The sequence below is a fragment of the Nycticebus coucang genome, chromosome 16, assembly GCF_027406575.1.
Source record: "Nycticebus coucang isolate mNycCou1 chromosome 16, mNycCou1.pri, whole genome shotgun sequence".
NCBI classification, from domain to species: Eukaryota; Metazoa; Chordata; class Mammalia; order Primates; family Lorisidae; genus Nycticebus; species Nycticebus coucang.
In genome coordinates this window covers 87,115,198-87,122,813 of record NC_069795.1, presented here as the reverse complement: position 1 = coordinate 87,122,813, position 7,616 = coordinate 87,115,198, and positions in this window count along the sequence as shown.

The window sequence follows — 7,616 nt, the reverse complement described above, 5'->3', positions numbered from 1 at the left end:
TGTGAAGCTGGTGGCAATCAACTGAAGAAAAAGTTAAGAGATGAAAAGGACATGCAGAATAGACTTTTCAAAGGTGGGAACACAGGGGATCACTACTAGTTTGTGGGATTCCAGGAAATAGCCCTGAATGTTTGTTCCACTCAGCTTTTATTAAAGGCTATTATCTTATTTAGCCCAGAAGGTACGCTGAGAAAGGGAACAAAAACATTAGCAGTTTCTCTGAGTAAACATGTTAGTTCCTATTCTTTCTATAATCATTAACTTTAAGGGTCTAAGCAGCCTTGAGAAATCTGAAACCTGAGCCTTGTGTGAGGGCAGCTTCCTATCTGGTCACACACACAGATTCCTTGGGGGAGGTTAATCCCAACTACTTCTCTGGAGCAGATGCCCCAAGAGCATCAGGCTCCTCTGAAGAACTGATGGAACAGAAGAATTTTCCTCTGATACCTCACAGAGGTATCTTCCTCTGTGATAAAGGTATAAGCCCTCCCACCCCCATCCATATTTCAGGGCTCAAGCTGTTCCCTTGATCTCTACCCTGACCATAATACAAATCTCCACAATGGTATTTGTTTTGACTGTTGACTGGGCAGGGGATGGCCTGATGTTCCTCCCTCCCCCTCAAGTCCTTGCAGGCAGCTTCCTCCTACAGCCATTACTTCTTCAGAATGTTTACAGACCCAGCAGGGGTGTTTGCAAGCTATATCCCCTACAGGCCAGGCTTGTAACAAAAGCAGGTACTGCTCAGATAAGTAATTTAGCTGCTGGTTTAAAAGTAAACTAGTTAAACTGTTTTTCTTCTGCCTTGCTCACCTTATTTCTCTGTTCCCTTTTTCTGGGGGTGTTTTCCCTTGCCAAGAATGGGGTCTTCAGTCCCTACTCTGCCTGCAGTGGTGATTAGCCAACAATATGAACACTTGGACTAAGAATCATGGGGGTTGCCCTAGTGTCTGCCTGCCCTAGCATACATACACACAGGATTCTTATGATTAGCAGGAGGAGGAAAAAATGCCTAGCTTGATTTGTGGATTTAGTGATGTAAGGCAAAAATAAGTAGCTGCTGCATTACAGCTTTACTTCAGGATGGCCCCTGGGACAGCAATGAAGGGATGGATACCTCCTAATGACATAGCATCAGACGTGCATCTGTTCATCCTCTGTGTGAAGAGAGGAATGAGGGCTGAGTCAGGGACATACAGAGACTCATGGGCAGTGGTGAGTAGCCCAGCCAAGTTGGCCAGAATCTTGAAAGGAGAAAGACTTGGAGGATTGGGGATGAAGTTGTCCAGGGACTAAGTGTATGGCTAGTGGACCAAGGCTGTGAGAAGGGAGTGTGTACATCTTCATAACATGTGTTAACAATTAGCAGAGACAAGCAAGCACAATGATTCAGCTGTCTGCCAGCCTCTGCCCTCAGCCACCCCTGTGTTGGCATAGTAAGTTCATGAACAGAGTAACCATGGTGGCAGAGATGGAGGATATACATCAGCCCAACTGCATGGGCTGCTCTTGCTCCTACAGTGCTGAAAGTCCGACCTGCCATGTACAGAAACCTCATCTCATCTCCATGACACCATCCCTCAAGGAGATCAAGAAACCTTTACCCCATAGAGAAAAAAAAATGTTACTTGTTTTCAACAGAAACAAAATCTGCTCTCCAGATTGTTCTAAAAATCCTTATTCCCCAGAGTAGTGTTTCTGAAAGGATAGTTTAGAACCATTGCATCAGAATCATTTGAGGGGCTCGTCACAAGTGTAAATTTCCAGTACTCACCCATGCCTAAGGAATCAGAATCTGTAGGTTTGGTGTCTGGGAATCTGTATTTGTGGAATATGGAGATTTTTGGTTCATGGCTGGTATGGTTTAAATGTCTTTGTTCCCTCCCAAATGCATGTTGAAATTTAATCCCACTGCAACAGTGTTGGGGAGTGGGGCATAATGGCTCCACCTCCTGAATGGATTTGTGCTGCCATAGAAAAGACTTTTGGCAGTGGTTTTACTTTTTCATGCTTTTGCCCTCTACTTTCTACCCTATGATAAACAAATGCCAGCACCTTGATCATGGGCTTTCTATCCTCCAGAACTGTGAGCCAATAAATTTCTGTTTACTATAAATTACCCAGTCTCAAGCATCTGTTATAGCAGCACCAACTAAGACAGTGACACTATTCATCATTCTAACTAAATTTTTCCCAGAAAAAGTCCAGTTGTTATGAGATGAGGAATAAAAACATAAAATAGACATAAATATCCAAATTGAGCAATCACTTTACTGTATCAGTAGGAAAACCCATTATTCAGTTTTTGATATAGAACCACATTATAGGCTCGCACACGAGCACTATTATAGTGCTCTAGATTGTGGATCAAAATTAAAAGCATGAAGTTTTTATTTAAGAGGAAAAATGTATATATGAGATCAGACAAGTTCATGAGCTCATTCCAGAAAAAGTGCTAAATACCTCTTTGTTGAATATCACTGTGGTCACCTTCAAGGTACTCCCCTTGGGAAAATATGCACTGATGCCCGTGCCTAGTCCACCCTTCAAAGCAAGTTTAGAACTCTATTTCTGGAATGGCCATCAGAGCTGTTGTCATATGAGGGCTGACAATTAACCTTGACAAGTCATCCTAGAAAAAGTGCTTTGAAAGGTGACTGTAGGGATATTCAGAAATGAGGTATGCAGCACTTTTTCTCGGATGAATTTTCGAACTGAATTATCTGACCTCAGCTAGTAACCCCCTTATCCATGGAGGATATGTTCTAAGACCTCCAGTGGAGTCTGAAACTACAGATAGTCCTGAATCCTGTATTTGCTGGGTTTTGTTATTCATACATACTTGTGATGAAGTTTAATTATAAATTAGGCATAGTAATAGGTTAACAGCAAAAACAATTTTAAAATAGAACAATTATAACAATATACTTTAATAAAAGTGATGTGATTGTGATGCCTAGCTCTCTTAATATTTCTTATTGTATTATGCTGTCCATTTAATATTTTTGAACTGCAGTTGATTGAGAATAACTGAAACCTTGGAAAGTGAAACTGGATGGGGGGGGTAGGTGGCACTACTGTACCTAAAATATTAGAACTGAAAGACAGGCCCAGAGGTATCTTTCCTTCCTTTTACAGATGTGCAAACAAAGGGTTGATTTCACAGAACTTTTCAACAGCAGAACCAGTCTCATGAGCCTAGTGCACCAAGCAGGGTCTGATGAAATGTCACTCTGAGTGATACAAAGAGTGAGGGCTCTAAGAATTCAGAGGGACCATGGGGGACTGTGAGTTATCAGGAGCTGGGGCCTTAAGCTGAACCCTAAAAGGAGATGAAGCTACAGGAACAGACTTAGGGGCATGCATGCAATGGTGGAGGGTGGTGTCCAAGCTTCCATGATCAAGAATATTGGGACTATCAGTTCCTCACATCTGCTGAGCACTTTACAAAGCTCTGATGTGTAAACATTATCACTCTAGTTCATTCTCACACCACCCTCCAGCACCTTTCAACCTTTTGGGATTTGGGGGCATAAAAGCTCTGAGGCCTACAGGGACCTCAGGAACACAGTGAGCAGAAGGACACTGGGAGCCAAGGAGGGATGTGGAGACAGGGCTTCTGGGAGACAGCCAGCAGGAGGGCATTGTATCCAAGGTGTTACAAAGTCAGCTAGGGTTTGGGCAGGGAAGAGAGGAGTGTCACGGATGGGTGGGACACAGCAGCACGAGAAGTCAAGGAGGGAGGCAGGCAGGCACTGTGGTTTGGACGACCTCTTCATTTGTGGCATGGCACCTCAGCAGGTACAGGTGACTGTGGGGAAAGATCAGGCCTGTCCGGGAAAGGAGCTGGGTGCAGGCAGCTTTGCAGGGGCAGCATTGAGGGTGAGATATGAGGCAAAGCCTCAGTTCTGGCAGAAATCAAGGCCAAGTTCCATCCTTACAACTGAGTGACAGGTACCAGTCACATGAGTACTTTTTAAAAGGTGGCCCTGGGAACATTTGGAAATCTTAGAGCTGCCTCTAAGTGAGCATATTCAGTGATGATGTGGAGTCTAGCTTGAGATATTCAGGGGTAGATGGAAGGAAATATGATTGACGGGGGAGGCAGGCCTCAAATACCAGCCCGAGGAGTAGAGCTTTTATGCTGTTGTAGGCAATGAGAGGCCACTGGAAGTTGAATTCACAGCTGGTGTCATTGCTATACCTGAGACAACACTGAAATAAAGGATGTGATCACTGTCATGGTGCTACGTGAGTTTTCCTCTGCAAACTTAGAATGGTTAGGACTCATATCTGTTCCCTTTTATTCACACATGAAAGCACAGAGAATTTTGTGGGCATGCGATATTGCTTAACTCAATATTAACACTGCTAGTATTTAAAATTTCAATGGACCTGAATTAAGGTATGCACAGAACTCAGAAATGAGAGAGGATGACAGGATCAACTATGAAGGTGACACCTTATAGTCTCCCTAGGAGGATTAAATGGGGACTACAGAAACTTTTTCTGAATGTATGAGCGAGAAAAGATCAAATATATACATTTAAATACATGGTTATAGTAAAGTATGTGTGCGATTGTCTAATTCCTTTAATATTTGGTCTTTCAAATATGTATGAAAAACAAATTAAAGTTCTCTTCAATTTGAGTATTTATTTTTCTTCTTTCAGGTTGAAATAAGCCTCTGTATGAAACATGCAAAAATTGTTGGTTGGAGTAAATACTATTTTTTTCTTTAAAAGAAATAGCAAATATTTTGATAGTTCATGTTGATTATTGATTTTCTTAGCTTACTACAAAGTATTTATTTATTTTTTTGAGACAGAGCCTCAAGCCATCGTCCCTGGGTAGAGTGCTGTGGCGTGGCAGCTCACAGCAATCTCCAACTCCTGGGCTTAGCGATTCTCTTGCCTCAACCTCCCAAATAGCTGGGACTACAGGCGCCCACCACAGGGTCCGGCCATTTTTTGGTTGTAGTTGTCATTGCTGTTTGACAGGCCAGGGCTGGATTCAAACCCGCCAGCTCTGGTGTATGTGGCTGGCACCTTAGCCACTTGAACTACAGGCGCTGAGCCCAAAGTATTTATTTTTATAAAAATATACTAATTCCCTCTCAGTGATTATTAGTAACTCTAGATTCTTTTCGGCCTGAGACTGGTTGGAAAAGGAAATATATACTTCTGAGATATACTGGTCTAAATATACAAGTTTAAACTCTGGGTCACAGGGCAAAACCTTGCAAAGGTCCCAGTAACCTAAATTAATCCTGAGACTACTCCTTTCATGAGATCGAGTTTGCTATGTGGCAGATTAGACAGAAGTTAGCTGTGTGGTTTAACACTCCCAAGGCGGCAGCAGCAGCAGCAGCAATAGGGCAGAGGTTGAGTGCGAGCGCCTGAGATCTTACACACTGAGGCGCAAGCCCAGCTCTGTCCCTTTGGATAAGTTACCTAAACTCGTTGTGCTTGACATTCTTAATCTTTTATTTTACAAAATGAAGGCGACACCTTATAGTTTCCCTAGGAGGATTAAATGAGATGAGGGCTTCAAGCACAGAGCCTGGCTCAGGGTAAACTTTCACTCATGGTAGCACTGTGGTACCATCCAATGTTCCTCCCAAGGAACAGGCCGTCAACCTCGAATACGAAGTTTCTTTAAGGCAACTCCTGCTCTCCCAGTCAGACTGAAAGAGGATCTTGGGCCAGGAGCCGTGGCTCACACCTACAATCCCAGCACTTTGGGAGGAGCGGGAGAGGATGACTTGAGGCCAGGAGTTCAAGACCAGATTGAGCACCATAGGAAGCTGCGCGTGTTGATGTGAGCCTGAGGCAGGAGAGTGGCTTGGGCTCAGAAGTTTGAGGTTGCAGGAACTATCGTGATACCACTGGACTGTAGCCCAGGCAACATAGTGGAACCCTGTCTCAAAAATAAACAAAAATGGCTCGGGGCCTATAGCTCAGCAGCTAGGGCGCCAGCCACATACATGGGAGTTGGCGGGTTTGAATCCAGCCCGGGGCAACTACAACCAAAAATAGCATTGTGGTGGGCACCTGTAGCCCCAGCTACTTGGGAGGCTGAGGCAAGAGAATTGCTTAAGCCCAAGAGTTTGAGGTTGCTGTGAGCTGTGATGCCAAGGCACTCTACTAAGGGTGACATAGTGAGACTCTGTCTCAAAAAAAAAAAAAAGAAAGAAAGAAAAAAGAAAGGAAGGAAAAAAACCCCAAATGAGATGGTATTGAAGCTTTCACATACAGTGTTTACTTGTCTTTTCCGTTAGACAAGAGAAATATCTAGAAGGAACCAAAAAAAAATATAGTTTGGTCATTAACTCAAGGGAGACATTTTGGTAGAAGAGCGGCTGCTTCACTAGCACCATCTAGAGTGGTTCCATTCTGCCATCTAGTGGGCAAGAAGGGAAAAGCCAAATTTAGAACAAAATAATTCTGTCATTTTGTTGTCAGTATTTGTAATTTACCAGAAAAGTGTTTTCTGATTAATATAATTTAAACTCTCTACTAAGTTCACGCATTACTAGGTTATCTTAACTTCATAAAACCAACTCAGCATAGTAAACACTGAGCACTAAATCTAAATTTCCCAAAGTGTTTTTATTAAAAACTGAATTTCAAATATCATCTGTGGAGGGAATAGAGAATGCTTGTGAATTTTCTTTTTCTTTTTTTAGGGTCTAGAAAATTATTTCGGACCATTGTATCAGAATTAGTTGGAAGCTAGTTAAACGAATTTCAGGATCCATCTAGTATCTAAAAAAACTGAGACCCTGATGCATTTGGGACTGGGACTCACCATTTTTGACAAGCAGTAATTCTCCTAATAAATGGCCATCCATAGAAGCAGCCTTGGTTTTTCACAACTGCATTCCCACTCTGTTTTACAATTCCATGATCATTATGAAAAGTTGTAAGTGAAATAAAATTTAAGGTTTTAAGAACAAAAAGCCTAAGGAACATACAGACTATAAAAACCTTTTCAACCAGCAGGCATAGTTTGAATGAAACTTCCATTAAAGACAACTGCCCAAAAGGAAGAGGAATTAAGAACCCGGACGCCTGAAGGGATCGTGCAGTTTTAGTATGGACACTTAATCACATGCTTTTCTGTTTCTTTGTGTTTTAATGCTACTTGAGGTAGCATCCCGGCCTAGTCCCTCGCTAGCACCCTGGGCAGGGAGGTCCCTCTGCTGTGTCCCCCTTCTGACATTGCTCCACGCCCTGTGCGCAGGCACAGTCTCAGGATTTGAGGCCCGGAAAGGCAGCCTGGAGATCGCAGACCCCCTCACTGTCCAGGGGGAGGCCCTGGGGCAGCAGGCGCTGGAGACCGGGAGGCCGTGCTAGAGTCACGCACCGCCTGCTACAGAGGGACGTCCTCCCACTCCACAGCGGCCCGATCCTTCCCTTTCTCTCCCCAAGGCTCCTCCAGCAGCGACTTTATCTCACGGAAAACTTTGAAGCGAGTGACTGTGCAGAAGACTTGGAAAAGAGCGCTCTCAGAGTAACTTTTTCCTTCTGTGTCTTTCATCTTCCCGGCTTTCCTGTCCATCCGCTCCTCCCGCCGCCCCTCCTCTCGTCCAGTCCCTCTCTGCCTCCTTTTCA